The 17777-nt window shown below is 36.3% G+C and overlaps 1 protein-coding gene across 1 annotated transcript in view; it reads left to right on the top strand.

The window, feature by feature from the left end:
• The first annotated feature begins 998 nt into the window (after positions 1–998).
• The window catches only part of LOC134658311 (uncharacterized), a 119110-nt gene continuing 102331 nt past the window's right edge, over positions 999–17777 (top strand). The window contains exon 1 of the mRNA XM_063513941.1: positions 999–1139. The gene's annotated coding sequence lies outside the window, so the exon portion shown is untranslated. The remainder of the gene's footprint in view (positions 1140–17777) is intronic.

The following is a 17777-nucleotide window of genomic DNA, read 5'->3' on the forward strand; positions in this document are numbered from 1 at the left end:
TAAGAAAATCGTGTCTAAGTTAAATAATCATTAATTATGTCAAGCACTAATTGCTTTCGTACACCGTGGGTACAATATTTTACTCAGTTGATAGGTATTTAATTATGAAATTAATTAAATAGAACGTCTGCAAACGATACTACAGTGCTTAGAAATAAAGAAAAAGTGGAGAAACTCACTAGAACTCGCGAATCTGAGATACCAGCCCATCGCTCTACCAACTGAGCTACCGAAGCTTACCCGATATCCTTCATATGCGCCCTAGATGGGGCATTCACCGGAAGAGTATTATCACTACACCTTCCAAGCTTCCACCTTTAAAACAAATTCCACCACCGCGTCTGTCTGTTTATATGTATGTATGTCATAAACTACTTCGTAGAAATATAGATAGCTTCTAACCTAAATTAACCCAGAAATCCACAATTTTAACAAAATGGGGGTTAAAAAATTGGGGGCGTAATTAAAATGGGGGTACTCTGTAAATTTACTTCTACTTGGACAAAATTGTAGGCAGAGACAAGTATCTACTTGTAGGCAACATCGTAGATTTGATTCATCGTTACCTACGTCATATTCCGCTTACGAGCATGTGGCTAAGTCGCAGTTACATGACATTCTACTACTGTCTAATGACAACGACAACCCATCAACCGCAGACACCAAAGACAACTTATTAAATTCGGAAACCCTAATCAAAGGTACAATTACTGACGCCTACAAATTCCTGGCATCCAGAGCTTGTACGTGAGCAAAATCCCCCTTACCGCACTTCCACGCACTCTTTCTCACACCAACATTCAGGTATATGAGCGTCCCTCTCTCAAACACCCACTCTCATTGAGCTAAGTATACAACCCCGTTTTCAGCCCACAATTTCAGTCTAACCCCCGACGCGGCTGTACACGCGCGCTCCCTCGACAATAAATTAAAAAAAAACGACAATAATTTTGAAATTCGAACGCAGTTTAAAAATCGATGTCTGGACCAGCGATGATCGCTTGACATTTGTTTTTTCGAGGATTTTGTTAAGTTGGACAGTCGACAATAATAACTGATTGGTTGGTATTGGATTGTATTGTATTGTATATATTGTAAGCCGTGCGAGTGAGTGAGGAAGTTATCATCGGGTACAACAGGTGAGTGCCTTTCGGGGACATTTTTTGGGTTCGGTATATCTCACAGATAAATAAGGATTCGTATTTCATGGTTTCATTCTGTATTTTTCGTGTCTCGTATTCGTTTTTTTATAGCTTTCGTCTATTAATTTTAGTAATAAAGAGAACTTATTTTATCGGTATTAAAAAAATCTGATTATTACAGCGGCTAACTAAAATTTAAGTGCTAATTTATTAAGTAGGTACCTATTAAAATTACTTATTTCTTAATGTGTCTTAGCGAATTAAGCGTAAAAAAAGAGTGGACAAAATAATCTATTTTATTGGGTACTGCTTGTTTACTAATTAATTATTCGAATAAAATTACTAAAATTTAAGCTGCCATAATACAAATTATTGGTTTTGAATATTTTTATCTATATTATAATAAATAATTTGAGCCTATATACGTCCCACTGCTGGGCACAGGCCTCCTCTCAAGCGCGAGAGGGCTTGGGCTATCGGGCTAGTCCCCACGCTAGCTCGATGCGGATTGGGGACTTCATACACCTTTAAATTTCTTCGCAGATGTATACAGGTTTCCTCACGATGTTTTCCTTCACCGACAAGCTAGTGGTAAATATCAAATGATATTTCGTACATACGTTCCGAAAAACTCATTGGTACGAGCCAGGATTTGAACCCGCGACCTCCGGATTGAAAGTCGGACGTCATATCCACTCGGCCACCACCGCTTTTTCTATATTAATTTATCTATATTAATTTGGCTATTTATTAATTAAATATTATAGTAAAAAATAAATAAATATTATACACAAATTGACTTAGTCCCACAGTAAGCTCAATAAGGCTTGTGTTGTGGGTACTTTGACAACGATATATATGTCGTAGTCAGATCGTATAATATATAATATAGAACGTATGGCGCCGAATACATTCTGGCGGATTTTCATTCAGCCGCATTCAATCCGGCTAATCGTCGAACCGCCGCATTTCAAAACGCCCCTGTTTTGTAAAACGGCTAGCCGTAATGTAATACGGCGGATTATATGATCCGACTGCGACATATATAAGATATTTATAAATATGTACACTAAAATTGCACCGTACCTTCATTTCTCCTCTTTGCCTGCTATGCCAGTCATAAGAAATGTTTTAAGTATTAACAGACTTTTTGTCTGATCCAATTCGCCCTGTGATCGGATTCGCCTCGGTTTACTTCGTAGATTTTATGAAAAAACATCGAAGCGACTAGGTTTCATTTTTAGAAAAAGTCAATTATCGAGAGTATAATATGATGCCTAATTAAATGAAAATTAATGTCAATGCAAGGTTAAACTCGTTAATTTTTTTCAATAAAAAGATGCTAAATAACTTATAAAATAAATAAGATTTAAAAGAAAGATGTTAAATTAAACGAAGGTAAAGAATTAGAATAAAGATCATTTATTTCAGATTTTTTTATATTTTAGGACCCATGGTAGTAGCTAATTAGCTAGTAGTAACTACCTAGTACTTAAATGAAAATGAAATTAGATATAATCTCTACAAATGGCAAAGAATAATGAAAGCTGAACTGAATCTCTTTTTATATGAAATCTATAAAAAAAAGAGCATATCCGTTGACCTCTGGAACAGACAAGACATCCTCTAGACTGAGCATAGTAAGGGTAGCGTTACTATGCTCAGTCTAGAGGAGCCTCTGCCACTATATACGGTAGTTTTACTCCATCTTCGAGTCAAAGTGTCAGAATCCCGTGCCGTGATTGGTCCGTGTCTTTGAACGGACCAATCACGGCACGAGATTCGGTCACCTCGTCCCCCCGCACCCCCGTATTTTTGGCGGCATCGGTTTCATGAAATAATTGCTCTAAACTCCGTCTAGAGGATTGCTAGTCTGACCTCTGGATAATGGAGTGGCCAGTGAGCCAGTGAGCAAATCAAATGTACGCCTGAGAAATAAAATATAAAAGATACAATATTAAAAACTAACGAGCCGGTATCGCGATTTCCAATTTAATTAAAATTCATTAAATGTTGCATACTAGAATCGACCTGTTGAGGGCGGCATTCAGAATAATATACAGGGTGACATTTGAGTCGTGATAATATGTTTTTCTAACTCTACAAACAACGAGCAATTTAATGCCCCTACTCTTACTAAAATCAGACAAGTTTTTTTTTATTTTTTGTTTATGTTTTGTCATTTATTTTACTTTTATAAGTGGATTTAGGATATTACAACGGCTTATTAAGATATTTAAATTAGTAAATTGAATCGCCTCTTTGAATCGGAACTGTCATTGACATCAATTTTGTCATTTGTCCCAGTTATAAATAAAATTTACTTAATTATTTCATTTGAAATATCTTAAAGCTGTTTAAATACTACATTGCCACTTGTAAAAGTAAAATAAATGACAAAAAATAAACAAAAAAATTAAAAAAATCTTGTCTGATTTTAGTAAGAGTAGGGGCATTAAATTGCTCGTTGTTTATGGAATTAGAAAAACATATTACTGATCACGACTCAAATGGCACCCTGTATATTAAAAAAATTATAATGTTTTTTTACGCTCGCGCGCGTGAGATGTATTGCAATTATGCCACTGCTCTCCTAATTATGCATCAAATTAAGGGCCCGGCCGTTATCGATTTTAGAGCCAAAATGTAAAATTGGTAGATTTAGTCGTTGAAATTGTACTCCTTTTGTTTACGTAATCTAAATAACAAGTATTGGTTTCTATTAGCACGTCTTCTCATCTTGCCTTTTAATAATGAGGTGTCGAGCGTGCGTCACTATTATTTTTAAGTATCAAAATTACGTTGAAATTAAGTCGATTTTCACTAAAATGTTAACTTGTTTTGAAGTAATTTCTGGTGAAAATTGATTTCGTCTAACTTTCATTTACTCTTGTTCAATATCATATAACAAAAATGTAGTCTATAAAAGTTGGAGTACAGGATATGTGTAATACAAAATTACCATTTTTAGCAGTCCAAACATTACGAAATTTACAAATAAGATCGACTAAATCAGTGATTTACGCGCGTTTACCTAAACGTCTCTCAGAAAAGAAATCATTACGAATTTAGTGAGTCAGTTTTCAAAAAAAATATCAGTACAAATGCAAGATAAGAAGACGTGCTAATAGATACCAGTACTTGTTATTTCTATTACGTAACAAAAGGTGGACCATTTCATTGACTAAATCTATCAATTTTACATTTTTGCGACTAAAATCGATACCGGCCTCTTAAGTAACTACACCTATATTAGGTATGTTTTTGTGCCTAAATGCGTTCACATAAATTAGGTAATTTAAGCTGTCGTACATCATCACTAACGATCGACGAACGATCAACATACATATGGCGACGGCAACTGTCATCCCATAGAAAACTGTCAAAGTTTTCAGACTAGCTTTTAATAAAGTGCGATGACGTTGACAGATGGTTTGGTGCAACCAGCCCTTATTGGGGAGCTTTTGCATAATGTTCTTTTTCATATCGCTATTAGGGTAACATTCCATTTCTGACCGCGTCTGCACTGGTATAAGCTTTTGTGTTTGACACGGCGTCGAAAAGGTTAATTATCATCTAAATCAAAATTTTGTAAGTACCGTCAACAGTGGCTTCAACATAGCGTAGCCATGCCAAACATTACAGCTTGAAAAATAGTGCAGTACTCTACCAATTCTCTATTTATATTTAATTCTTAGTAATGGGAAGGTCGTATTCGAAGGTAACATTCCATTTCTGACCGCAGCTGCACTACTGGTACTGAACGCGTCGCTGTTACTGTCAATTTCCATAGTAAAATGAACAATAGTGCAGCTGCAGTTGGAATGGACTGTCACCTAGGTTCAGTGGGTTCAGCAGAGCTTTTGTGTTTAGAATCGGTGAAGTTTAAGAGTTACTAGAGAAAGGCCTCAAGATTGATATTGATATTTTGTGCAACCAATACGTAAACAAGCACTGCGATTTTTCAAAAAATCACACGCTAAACCGGCCCGGGGCCGGGCCGGAGCTTCCGGCGCTTCGTTTTCTATGGAAAACACCACGTGATCACCGATCAGCCGTCATAGAAAACGTGTCGGACACCTCTGCCCTGGCCCGGCCTGGTCTAGCGTGAGTCATCCTTTAAACTTCAGCGAATGTTGGGTTACTCACAGCATCCCAAAAATCCAGCATGAATGGGATATTAAAATACTCTTGGGTACACAAAAGGAAATATTAATTTACAGTTTAATATCTAAATTGTACGTAGGCATAGGTAGTTAGCAGATACATAAGTGGCTAAGCAAGAAAGGTGTTCAAAATGGTCTACTATAAGTAGACACTTTGTTTGCTTTGCGAGCGTAAATACACGCTCTTTAATTATTAATTTATCAAAAGTCTAGATTTTGTTAATTTTAAATACCCCGCCCGCTTATTAACTGCCGCTGACTGTACTCGTCTAAGCGTTGTCTGCGGCACTGTACTTAATTGAGTGCACTTTAAGTGCTAAAAACTTAATAGCACTGTAGCAGTCTTTATAGAGAATGAACGCGGAAAGATAAGAAATCTGTCGTAAAAGGGCAAGCCGAGGCGCATTCTTGTTTAAAAAATGTGATTTTAATTTTATAAATCTCAGTACATCTTAATTGCACTTTTGTAGCAGTTCCAGTGACTAATACTAAGACTAATGTCAAATCAAAATCATATGTTAACAACCTGAATGCGCCTGATCTAAACATTGTAATGCACTTAAACTTTTATCACTCTACAAATAGAATTAAACAATGTAGGGTAAACCTGATTATAATTGGATTAGGTACGATTCTGCAAAAAAATTACGCTAATGGTTGGTTTAGTACGGACACCACCAGTTTCACACTGACATATTCGCTATGCGTAACTTACTTTTTATAGCAGCAGTGCGCGGCAACTACTATGGCTAGACACCAAAATTGGTGTGGGCCGCATGTACTCTTAGGTACTTGTAGCGACGGGACGAAATCGCGGAGTGAGCCACGCCCGCTCGTACTCGCATATTAGTGCGAGCGAGATGTATAGAAAGTAAAGTAAAGCCGGATCCCCATCCGGCAAACCTCATCGGCGATGGCGGGATAACTTGGACTCCTCTTTGTGAGACTGGCCAGATAAAGCACTAAATATAATAAGTTTTTGGCAAAAATTTAATTTTTGGTACACGCTTTTATCGCTGACTGTACTTTTCTTACGACAGACAACTAATACTCATCGAGACAATTCTAAAAACCCCTAACACAATTAGATTGCGTGGTTTCATCACAGAGTTCCTATGGCCACCTCCTGTCTCCATCATCAGATCAGCTCGATGGTACCATAATATTGCATTGTCACCAGACTTACATGTGTATGCAAAATTTCAGCTCAATCGGAAACCGGGAAGTGGATCAAATTTAACTTGCAAGATTCCATTACATAGTTTCATACAGGTCGACCTAATAAAAGCGTGTTAAAAAAGGGGGGAGTGGTAAAAGAGGGGGGAGGCCTTTGCACAGCATGGACACAGTGGGCTCTGAATAATAATAAAAATATTGTTGTTTAGACGTGAACGGTTTCACTCACTTGAATTTTTAGTCGGCACGCTCAGTGCACGAGTTGCAGTCGCCGCGAGCACTCGAGCCTGAAGAAGGACCCCCGAAGGGCCCGAAATATGTCGCCAATAGAGACTAAAAATTCAAGTGAGTGGAACCGTTGTCGTCTAAAAAGTTAAAAATATGTCTCACGAAAGTTTAATATCGAAAAATATGGTTAATAAAATTAATTAAATTGATATTCAAAGTGTCAGGCGTAAAATTCGTAAAGAAAACAAAATTAATAAACGCTCCTTTAGTATTCAACCGATAATAAAGCCAGTGGCGTAACTACGGGGAGGCTGGGGGGGCACGTGCCCCGGGCGCCGTCCAAAGGGGGGCGCCAAAATGGGCAAATGACCTCCCATAGAAAATGGACCAGCCAAAATGTAGGAAACAGTCAAATTTTTTTTCGCGACTTAGGTTAGGGGTTGTTCTCATAGTAAAAATTGCTCAGTATAATCCCAAAACCTCCCTGGCAACGGAAATGCAGTTATTTTTTAGCCACCCTGTATACAGCAGCAGTTTTTAGCAACTGCGCCGTTTGTGAAGGATTATGTTACAAAAAGAAATATTCAAAAAAGTTCAATAGTTTTTTTAATAAATAATTGCTTCACCCCGGAATTTCTCAACAAAAGTAAAAAGTAATAAAAATAAAAATCATAATTCGAAAACTACGAAAAGTCGGCTAACATACATATTCTGATAGCCCACAGCGTGAGGAATCTAAAAAAAAATTTTGGACGGCAAGGTTTGGACCAACCTGTATAACACATGCCGTGCCAACATCGCTCGTTCTGTGATACTAGAATGCCGTGAAAAACCTGTGTCAGGTATTGAGAGCATTCTATCCAGAGTTTCGGTGTGGGATCGGGAGAATTTAGTCCAATTCAATCCCACCTAGGCTCAATTTTGCGCGTTTACCGCTAAGAAAACCTCATTTTCAAGGCACAAGTGGCACAACCCTTCCCATGTCAGGGAGTATTGGGAGCCTCGGTGTTGACATCTCCATCAGTGACGTCCAATAATTTCGTAGCCACCTTGCTGGGTAGGCTGCGCTCGTATCCAAAAAACTCGGTGTGCTCAATAAAGGGAGGCGATACTTTATTCTGGGGCAGACAGATCCATAGGCGTACCCACGGTGGGGCAAGGTGGGGCAGTTGTACACTTATTTGTCTAAATCAAAAGTAAACTTTAATAAGTAAAAAGTAACCCTTTCGTTAGTTCATTTCGTTTGGGGGGGGGGGGGGGCGCAAATTTGGTGCCTGCCCCGGGCGCCATATCCTCTAGCTACGCCACTGAATAAAGCATTTAAGCATTTAATATAAAGAACACAAAGATATCATCAAAGAAATCTGCAAACAACATTAAACGGCAGGAAAAGTCGTTTTAAAACAATCCGGTCTTTGTTTCAATCCGTTCCATTCAGTGAATGAGTGAATGGGTAAATCATTCACTGAATGAGTCGACAAATGAAATCCCGTTCCATTGTCTTAGTCCACGTACCAGATTAAAGGCTATTTAAAATGAAAGTGGAAAACCGCTCGTCCATGGAAACGTAGTCCCCATTTTCCTCTCTGAATATTGATATGGAAAATATTTTTTTACGATATAATTGTGGGTATATTTCTGAAAGCTTCTAGCTTTTTATAATACCTATGTCAAATTAAATTGTGTAAAAATATCTTCTATAATATTTATATCCAGAGAGGAAAATGGGTACTACATTTGTATGAAGAAGCGATTTTCCACTTTCCTCTTAAGGGGTGGCATTAAAAATATCTGGGTTAATCTTCTTTAAGAAAACTGTTTACATTGAGCGGGATTTTGAAAGCCTTTTGCTTACATTTTAACATTTTTGTAAATTGTTTACTTTTGCTGAGCTTTTGTTTTAAATTAGGTCAGTGTTTGTTTGGTTTTAAATAGGACTTTCTTCCACACTGAACACCGACGTAGTAAGGATGACTCACGTTAGACTGGGCCGTGTCCGGGCCGGAGCTTCCGGCGCTTCGTTTTATATGGAAAGCATCACGTGATAACCTGTCACCTGTCATAGAAAAGTAAACGCCGGAAGCTCCGGCCCGGACCCGGCCCGGTCGGCCCGGTCTAACGTGAGTCATTCTGTACGCAAAATAGTTTTCCAGTTTTTGTAAAATTCGGATGACGACAATAGCCTCCCGTACTTTTCACTGAATCACGATTACTCATACACATCTCATACACCTTATATCTACACACCTCTAAACACACCTACACACACACACACACCATCATCATCGCCATCACATCATCTATACACCTTATAAAACAAAGTCGCCGTGTCTGTCTGTATGTTCCCGATAAACTGAACAACTACGGAACGGATTTTCATGCGATTCTCATCTTTAATAGAGTGATTCTTGAAGGTTTAAACACTTAAGTGTAGAGTTTGTTATGGTTTTGTGTAACCCGTGCGAAGCCGGAACGGGTTACTAGTATTAAATACCTATGGAAGTTTTGTAATTAACACAAAAACATGTCAAAAACAACAAATAAAAACAAAATAATATCTGTACTGGATGAATCTGAGGGCCGATGCAAAAAGCAATGACGCGGCATTTTCCTTATACTCACATCATAGACTAGGAATCCTCTAGACGGAGTTTAGAGCAATTATTTCATGAAACCGATGCTGCCAAAAATACGGGGGTGGGGGACGAGGTGAGCGAATCCCGTGCCGTGATTGGTCCGTTCAAAGACACGGACCAATCACGGCACGGGATTCTGACACTTTGACTCGAAGATGGAGTAAAACTACCGTATATAGTGGCAGAGGGGGTAGCGTTACTATGCTCAGTCTAGCTAGAGGATGTCTTGTCTGTGACTCACATTGATGTAAAGTAAAGGATACACGCGTAAATCATAATTAATTATATGAAGAAATTGTTCTTATGTTTTCAGTGACCCGGGATTTTCTAATTAGTAGAGGACCCTAGCTAGTGATAACGGAAGGTCGTTTATAATGAAAATGTTGCTGTCGACAATATTAATCATGGAATTTTGATTTAGCAAGATAGCCAATTTCGAGCAATTATTTTAAATAGCCGACCCGACTTTCAATCCGGAGGTCGCGGGTTCAAATCCTGGCTCGTACCAATGAGTTTTTCGGAACTTATGTACGAAATATCATTTGATATTTACCACTAGCTTTTCGGTGAAGGAAAACATCGTGAGGAAACCTGCATACATCTGCGAAGAAATTCAAAGGTGTATGTGAAGTCCCCAATCCGCATTGGGCTAGCGTGGGGACTATATAGCCCAAGCCCTCTCGCAAATGAGAGAAGGCCTGTGCTCAGCAGTGGGACGTATATAGGCTCAAATTATTATTATAATTATTATTTTAAATAGCTAATAATAGCTAGCTAATATTATTTAGCTTTATCCACAAATCGGAAAGGAATTTGACGTTTATATTATAACGTCTTAACTTATAACGTATTAACTTAAGTCATTGTCAATAGAGGTGACAGCAGGGTGTCATCTATTGGGCATTAGCATGTCGAACACTAAAGTGTCATTTCAAGCGTCTTCTTGTTCAATAGTTTGCCATTGGAATACAAAACTATTACCAACCATCGCATTTTCAATGCAAGACTAAAGGAGTTTCTTTTAGGAAAATGTTTTTATTCGGTAATTGATTTCATAAATGATAAAAATAATTAATTATGTATATTTTCTTTTCTTGTATGATACCTTAACCTTAAATGATCTCATTAATCTCGACATGTCATCATAATTATTAATAATATCTAAATTTTTACAACATTATTAGTTATGTGTTATGAAAGTGTAATATTTTTATATTGTAAATATTATTTTTATATTTAAGGTTAATTAAGATAGTTATATAGAATGACATTCAAACACAATGTATATTGTTAATGAATGAAATAAATGAATGAAATGAAATAGAACTTGCTAACTATGTAAACAAAAGTTACTAGTAAATTGGCATTCAGTGTCAATTTTAGTATGGCGGTTTGTTTACATAGTTAACAAGTTCTATTGAATGACACTTTAGTACGTTTACTATAGTTTTGGAAATTTATAATATTGGAAGGTAAAATGACACGGATTGAGTCTCACACAAGCATAACCAAGATAATTTAAAAAAAATATATTAAAAATATGTAATTGAATACAGTTAAATATCCTAAACTAACTTTAAACATTATAATTTGTGTGAAATAGGCTACAAGACAAATTTTCATTTATGGCATCAATAAATCAGGTTTGTTTTTAGGATCAAATGTCTCTATGGGATCCATTGCATTAAAGCAATACAAAAGTCAGAAATCATAGTCAAAGTCCGACAGCCGTACTTCACTCTCGAAACGCCCCGAACAAATCGCTATGTGAACGTGACGTCAAGTTCACTGAGATCGCATCTTGAAGTATGAACAAAACAAGAAAATTGCGTTTTTATCGGTGAAATATTGCGTTTATGTATATAGTTGCTGTACAATCTTTTTTTGGGTAAAATGTGAGGAATCGAATGGTATCCTTACTTATTTCGTTTTTGGAATTTAAAAAGAAACTTAAATTATGATACTTTCAGGTGCTGCATTTTTGTATCATTTCCATATTTTTTTTAAGTTCCACAATATTGTGATTTGCTATCTATTTTACTAGATTTTGTTATAAAATTCAACATGTGTCGTCATCCCTATTGCTGTTGTTTCAATTATAAGAATAAATGCGGGGATATTTTCCTCTCACTTGGAGGGTACTCAATTATCCTCACTTCGACGGTTTTCTCTTTTAATTAAGTCTATTTTAGAACCACTTATGGCAGGGCCTCGCTCGAGGCACAATCTATACATATATACATCTATCTATACATATAATAAAGCTGAAGAGGGTCGAAAGTCTGTACATGGAAGATATTCGAAAAAAAGTTGGCTGGGGATACTTAGAATCGATAACAGAACACGTTCCAAAAGTTTTTAGAATTTTTGTCTGTTTATCTGTTTATACACTTGATTGAGCCTACTTTGATAAAGGTGCTATTCTGGGCACACGACACACGACACAGCGACTACAACTTAGGCCAAGTTTTTAATTATAAGTTTTTAATTTAAGTGTTATATAAGTATAATTAATGACATACATACTTCTTGAATATATTATACTTACCCCTTTAAGTGTTATTTATTATGTTTTAGACTTTTAAAAAGTAATCCCCGGTACATACAGTCATATATGAAAATATTTAGTTGTGCAATTTGTGCATACATAAACATAACTGTGAATAAAGTGTAAATACTCGGCCTCAAGTTTTTGATATCTATTCTCCTTTCCTCTAATCCTTACTTCTAACTAATATAATATTAGACCTAAATTCGAAAGTTTGTTAGGAAGTATGGATTTCTATGTGTATATTTCTTAACTTTTCATGCTTAGACTGATTTGACTAGAGGATAGAATTGTATGGTAGGTACTTACAGTCAAGGACGTAATAGTAGTCCTGAGCGTAATGAGGGATTCAAGTGTTAACGCCCAAGACGAAATAAATTTTGATACCGTGTGACACATATTGCTTTTCACATCAACTATGAGGAAAATAAATAAATCTTCAGGGAGGAAAAGTGCCACTTTGATCCCTCCTAGCAGGGAAGAAAAAGCTCTTTTCCGAATAGGAGGTGTGAAAAAATACAAAAGTAGTAGGTACTGTATTGTCCGTTATATGCCTGCTACTCTGTGTCGTTTAAATCACGTCAAAAATTTGAATAAGGGCGAAAAAAACTATTGGTTTTGGAGTGTAGTTTTATTTAGTGGTACCTACCTAATTGTAAAATATTTTATCTGGACTTCAGTCCTCTAATCGTATCCATCTGTCAACTTTACTTCAAGTTCCGCTCCAGGGGAGAGGGAGAGAAAGAAATAAATTAGCCGCTTACTGACACAGACCGAATTCCACGCGGGCGGAGCTGCGGGCACAGCTAGTAATGTAATAAACAAGATATTACTGTAAGGTTCTTGAAGAACTTTAATAATTTTATCACAACTAGATATTGCTTTGAGATTTCTTATAATACTCGTACATCACAATCCGAACAATAGTACGAGCGACTAGCAATCGAATTGAGATTTTAAAAAAAATTACAAAGCTACAATTTTTTTATTGGTGATTTTGAATTATTTATAGAATTTGAACTGGATTGATGACAAAATAAAAAAGCTTGACGGGTTCTTAAGAGCCAACAGGAGTGGTCATATCTCCATACAAACGTACTCGACTGTTTCCTCCGTGGGTTTTGAAGCTAGAGGAATGATTTTTTCAACACAGATTAATATTGTCAATATCTGTGTCGGACCGTTTGTCTTTTTTTGATATTTTTGTTTTTTGAGGCGCTAGAGCCCTTTAAAAATGGCCAAAATGGCCTAATTGACTATGCCGCAATGAGAGGAGTGGTATTCAAAACTGATATCAATTGGCCAAAAAAGCAAAACGGTGCGACACAGTTAATTTCATAATCATTTAGATGTGTGTAGCACTCCCGGCCGTTATACATGCGATAGAAAATGCAGAGCGAGGTCACATCTCTACGCAGCGCCAAGGAGTCAAGCCGATCCGAAATATGCTGGCAGTCGACAATTCGAGAATCCATTCTTTTTCCCTTTTCGAACCAGAACAAGTTTCTGAAACGGCCCATTTACGCACATTTGTAGGTATAAAATTGTAACTTAAAAATATTCAAATAGCACATTTAAACCCAATGGTGCGGCAAATAGACTATGAAATTTATAACATACATACGTACGAAAGAAAGAACAATTAATAACACTAGAAATACTTTTACAAGAAGTGTTAAATGAACAGTGCCACTACTTCGAGTCAATGAAACCTCTTTAATCAACCAAGACTAACACCTTCCCGGGCCAAGCAAAAAAGAACTCAATCCCAACATCATAAAGTCCTATATTAGTAGCAGAAACTTGAAAGTTTTTCGTTTTCTCGGCGCCAAGAATTCTGAAAGAGGTTTGAAAGTCTGTATGCAGAATGTTTTTTTTTTCTTTTTTTTAAACGAATGGACTTCGGCGAGCATAGCACAAAGAATTCTTTTACGCGTAGTTGGTTGGAGATTCTTTTCAAATGGATACAACATTTGTTTGACAAAGTGCGACATATTAAATTGCATAAAAGTCTAGAGCTACGAGGGTAATATTTTATTAGAAATCTCAAGTTAGCCGTCTATTCATGGAGTGAAGTTGAATTTTATTTCTTGATTATTTATTGCTGTTAGATTCACTTTATTGCGCGTAATTGAATTAGTTAAGTGTATTTTAGAAATTACCTATAAGTAAGTACATCAAAATGTTGTAGAAAGTCAAGGAGCATCTTCGAGCTTCATTTTATTATCATTTCAGCTTGTTTGTCTTATACGAATAATATTTATATAAATATAAGAAACGCTGTATGATCGAGGAAAAAAGGAGATCATCTAGTATTTTTGAATGTTCTCAATTTTTATTTCAAATAATATTCAACAAAACTACAGAAAACTAAAATAAATAAAAAAAGGGGAACCATTAAAACTAAAACTACAACTAAACTTAAGTATAAAAAACTGGCTCCAACTCGCTGCCTTGTGGCAAGGTGCGTAGAAAGCTGGCGGCATTGCCGCGCAGAGGACCCACTCGAAAACGAAAATTCGCAAATTGCGGGGATTTTTCTCTTTTACTCCAATGAAAGCGTAATTAGAGTGACAGAGAAAGATGCCCGCAATTTGCGAACTTCGATTTTCGCGGTTATAGCCCTGGACGGCAATGCCAATGCGTTGCGCGAGGTAAGAGCCATGAGACAGCCCTCTTGTCTTGTCTTGTCTTGTCTTGTTGTTGTTTTGTCGCCTCCACGAGGAACAATTTTAAATACACATCAACATTGAAGATGTTGTCGAGTTTTTTGGAGTCCGTCTCAGCTAACTTTGCACGGACTTCAATAGAACAAAGTGAAATAGTGTCATTATTTTCATAGACATTTGACATTCATGATGACATTGCCACACTTTTCAATTGCAAATCTTAAGCAGTCTTAGTTTGGTCTGACTGTAGGTAACTATAGTTTGTCAAAGGACTGTCTCATTTCAAACATAGACAGAGATAATCTACTATCTTTGTCTTACACTAGTACTAGCCCCCAAAAGAAAAGGATGAGTATAGTTTTTTTTACTGATAAATTGGTTTGACCAACTATATTTGATTATTTGATGGTTTGGATATACTTTAAAATTGTAACATAAAACAGTTGTAATGATAAACATTAGATTTGAATGGAAGTTAGACCATTAATATACGCATTAAGAATATTACGTCGCAAGTACATACTCTAACGTCTCAATAAGATAAAGTGCCTTTCACGAAACTTCGTGAAATTAACTTATCCAAAGAAAATGTAACATCATTTTTAATCACAAATATGTTTGCTCAACCCGAGGCCAGTAAACCCATCAGGTGTATAAACAACGGAGATCTCATCTCGTGCAGATTGGGACATGGTAAACGTCTCGTTATGTATTTTTAGATCTTAAAACGATTTTGAAACGATCTTAATACGATAATTTAAGGTAAAAGTGACATTGGTTGCCCGAATTGAGCTGCAAAAGATATCTACTTGAAATCTAAACTACCAGGTATCTAGTACATATCGTATCGTTCTCTTCTCTAGAGCGTATCTTGTTACCTACCGCGGTAACACAAACTTTAGTGCAGACAAGACTTTTGTTTGTAATAGTCGGCGCGATTCGGAAAATGAATTTGTGATTCACAGATATGTAATAGTAAAGATATGTGACGTTCCACGACAAAAGGTACCTTATGGCGGCTGGGGTTTACGCTATTATTAATACCGCTCCAATATTCAGCCGGGGCAATGGTACCTTTTGCCGTGGAACGTCACATATCTTTACTATTTCATATCTAGTGAATCTCTTATTCATTTTCCGAATCGCGCCGAGTGTAATATCTGTTTGCTTGTCCAATTGAAAATATATCTCAATTTGCTGAAGTTTTAGAGGTTATTCTCTGTTTACCTTGACAACACGTTAAGATTTTTAATTTCATTTCGGCAACTTTTCCAACTTGTTATACCTATTTACTTTCACAATGTGTGCAAAGTTTTAGGAAAGATTGAACGGCGAGGTTAAACTTCTCGGAAAATAATTTAGGCTTCGATATTCGCAGAAAAATATATATAGCCGAACTGCTGAGCCGACATACTGTATTTAACTATACATTTTACTGATGAATAAAAGATTTTGTAACAGGTAGGTAAAACATAGTTCGCAGGTCCTATTTTTTGTGTAAAGGTAACTAAATATTTTTCACCACACCAACTGGTAAAGGCTCTCTTGATTGTTCAAAAACTGATAGCAAAGTTGCATTTTATTCACATGTGAGGCAAAGTATTTAAATGCAAATGTGGAGTTCTTTTCTTATGTTTGCTGGTAGAATTGACTTTTAAATGATGATTTTGCATAATAAATATTTAAAAACATTAATTTGGATTTGATTTGGTTTGATTTTGTATGATATATTTTCTTCGGGTTGGTGTGGTGAAAAATTTTGTGTTATATCGGGGGCAAATTTTGTTTAACCCTCGTGTTTTAAAACCCTCGCAACGCTCAAGATTCCATTTTGGAATCTCGCTAACTCGGCTATCAATATTAGCACGAGCGGTTAAACAACAACTTTGCTCCCTTTTAAAACAAATAGCACTTTTATATTTTTATCCAAATGGGTCAATGGCTTATAAAAGAACTTGAACGTGAGTTTGAACTCAGTGGAAACGGATCACTCAGTATGACTTTTTCTATATTAACTTCTACCAAGTTCTACAAAAAATATTATGATGTATTCTTATTTCAATAAAAAACCTTTCTTGATTAAAATCTTGCCACAAGAAGTGTTGGTTATAAAGAACCGATAATAAAAGTTTGCCGTATAGAAATAACTCTTTTACGGGACGCCATATTTTACGCGCCGTAGTTTTTCCGATACTGGTACATTAAGCGTGAAATTGAGGATTTTAGGTAGGTAAGGCTCTATTTTTCCATTCACACCAGATAAAATACACGTTGAAATGGTTTAGTAAAACCATAAGTTTTTACCCTTTAATGGTTCTGTACTTCTTGGTACTTCTAAAGGAAAAAAGGTTTTTCTTGTATTATTTAATATAAGGTCATTGAGCTAGTTTCCGTCCATGCTCTAGTTTTCGTCCACTTGATATATTCGTAAATAATATATAAGATTTTTAATTTTCTACTTGCGAAATATCATTTTTATGTAGATAGACGTATTTTTTTGACATTGAGGATTGCAATACGTACAAATTTGCGCACCAATGTAGGTTTTATTCAAATTTCGTCAAGTGGACGAAAACTAGAGCTGGACGAAAACTAACGCACCTACCCTATTAGGGTTATACTATTTTATTCTAATAAAACGATGCAGCTTTCTATTTGACTTAAAAGGCAAACTAGTTACCTCATTTTTCCCTACAATATTAATTATAAGTCACTTTTGCGACGATCCAAGATGGAAAATATTAATTTTTTCCTTTCGAAATGTGAAAGACAACCAAAATAAATAATTACAATTAAATATGTATTATAACATTTTAAACTCTCGCGTTTTGTACACATATTTAATTACACAAACGGGTCTAACGCGATATAATTTCATTGTTTTTACCTTTAATTCCGACGTTTCCGTGACCACAGCTGGTGCAACTCAGCTGAAACGTCGGAATTAAGGGCCTACTGCAGCCGCGTCTGGCGCTTCGTAAACCACGCCCGCTAGTTCTTCCCTCCCCGCTAACACGCACACATGGAAACGCTTCGCGCCGCACGTGAAGTTTGTGTGACCTTTTAGCACCATCTAACGTTACAAAAGGTAACTACCATTATACGCGGTCGCTGCAGTCGGCCAGAAACTTAAATTCGGAAAAAATTTAAACAGATGGCGTTGTTACTTGTTCATAATAGCAAACAATAAAATAATTAATTAATAAACCTGA

The sequence above is a fragment of the Cydia amplana genome, chromosome 22, assembly GCF_948474715.1.
Source record: "Cydia amplana chromosome 22, ilCydAmpl1.1, whole genome shotgun sequence".
In the NCBI taxonomy this organism is placed as follows: Eukaryota; Metazoa; Arthropoda; class Insecta; order Lepidoptera; family Tortricidae; genus Cydia; species Cydia amplana.